Source organism: Otolemur garnettii, unplaced genomic scaffold (genome assembly GCF_000181295.1).
Source record: "Otolemur garnettii isolate 467f Iridium unplaced genomic scaffold, OtoGar3 scaffold00291, whole genome shotgun sequence".
Classification (NCBI taxonomy): domain Eukaryota; kingdom Metazoa; phylum Chordata; class Mammalia; order Primates; family Galagidae; genus Otolemur; species Otolemur garnettii.
In genome coordinates this window covers 545,877-547,936 of record NW_003852686.1, presented here as the reverse complement: position 1 = coordinate 547,936, position 2,060 = coordinate 545,877, and positions in this window count along the sequence as shown.

The window sequence follows — 2,060 nt, the reverse complement described above, 5'->3', positions numbered from 1 at the left end:
TCTGCTGCATGTACCCTCTGTGCTCAGGTGAGGCTGTGGGGTTTGGGCAGGTCTGCTGCATGTACCCTCCGTGCTCAGCTCTGCCCCTGCGGGTAGCAGCCTTCCAGGCTAGGGCAGGGAGGGGCAGGGCTGCCCAGTCCCTGGGCCCAGCCTGAAACGCAGGTTGCTCAGCTAAAGGCCCCCTAGGTTCTCTCCCAAACCTGTGGGAGAGTGTGAAGGGGATACTAGTAATGGGCACATGCTAAAGAGGCATCCGGGCCAGACTGACAGCAGCGGGCAGCATGGCCCACCAGGCCTCGGGGGCACACGGACCCCACTGAGGAACCTGCTAGCCTTCGGACCTCAGGCTAGACACATCCTCCTGGGGTGGCTTCCACAGCGGCACCCTCAGGGTTGACAGAGAGGACTGTATAAAGTGTGCTCTCCCCACTGGCATACAGCAAGCACTCAATAATGACAGCTACTGCTGGAGCGTGCTATCAGGTCCTTTCAGTCCTTGGTGTGTGGACGCTGAGTTGCCCTGCCGCAGCCCCAAGCGGAGCGGCTACCCTAGAATCGCCTGCTTCTCTGCACATTGCCCAGGCGCTGAGAAACCCTCTCATCTTGCTGTACCTCAAATTCCTTAGATGAATGGGGACATTACAGCACCTTCATGGGGCTGTGGTGAAGACTCTCTTAAAGCACCTACTAAATGCTGGGTGAGGGAGTAGGGGGCACACTGACTCCACCGCTCTGGGAAGAAAGCTCTGCCCCTCAGTCAGGGCACAGCCCCGGAGTCTCTGGGCCTGGGAGCAGGCACTTAAAGAACAGTCCACCCCTCCCCGACCCAAGGCAGCTACACTCTCATACATATGCACATGTGTGTACTTATGCACCTGTGTGCACTCACGTGCCCAATGCACACACGCACACATGTGTATACAACACACGTGTATACAACACACGTGCACATGCACGCACCAACATGTGCTGCTTTCACATGGGCACCCAGGCACACACATGCACACATGTGCACAGGGGCCGCTCTGGGAAGTGGGGTGGTAAGATCCCCATCACATGCTTCCCAAGAGGGACACTCATCTTAGGTCACATCCTGAGCCCTGATCCTGGCCCTTAAGTTTTTTGCACTCGTGGAAGATGCTTCATGAACCATGGCCCAGATACCACAACTTTCTATTTGCTGGGGACCAAACTTGCAAGTCGCTCAGGGAGCCAGGGGCTCCGATGGGGTTTCACTGCCTGGACCCACTCACTCATTCACTCACTCCTTCATTCATTCACTGTCAGGTCCTGGGCCAAGGCCCACGGGCAGGCCAGCAACAATCAAAAGCCAATGTAGAAAGTGCTGCTGGGGACACAGGACTGGAGCCCTGGGAGCCCAAGGGGACCCCATGGGGAGAGAGCTTCCTGGAGAGGAAAAAGCACCTGAGCCCAGGGCCCCAGAGATTCAACCTCCCTCCCTCCAGCTTGTTCCCTGTGCTTGTGCATGTGTGTGGCAGTGCCCAAGGTTCAGGGCAGGGTGTGGACTCTTTTTAAGCACCTGCTCCCCCATGCTGGGACTTGCCCTTACCACCCACGGGGCAGGGCCAGCTGCTATCCCTCTCCATTTTCTTCCGTTTTCCATCCCCGAGGAGCCTCCAGGCAGGGCTGACTAGTGAGCTGTTCCTAGGGCACTCACAATCACCCAGACCTCCTCTTTATTCTGACACGCAGGGGCTCAGTCCACGACACGTGGAGCCTGACCCAGACCCTTCATCTGCAGAGCCTAGAGGTGCTACTTCTAGAAAGAGCTGCACTTTTCTGGACAAGGAGTCTAGTGGGAACAGAACCCTCCAAGAGAGAGATGGGGGGATGAGGCCACAAGCAACAGGGCAGACAGGTCAGCTTTGTCCTGCTATCTGCCATGGCCAAGTTAGCCCCAAGCCTGACCAGACTCGGTATAGAACCAGAGCACATGCTGGATCCTGATTCTGGCCACACTCTGGGCCCCAACCTTAGTCCCAGATAAGCCTTGGCACTGGCTGTAATGTTGTCCTGGGCCCCGCAGGGGAGCATGGCTG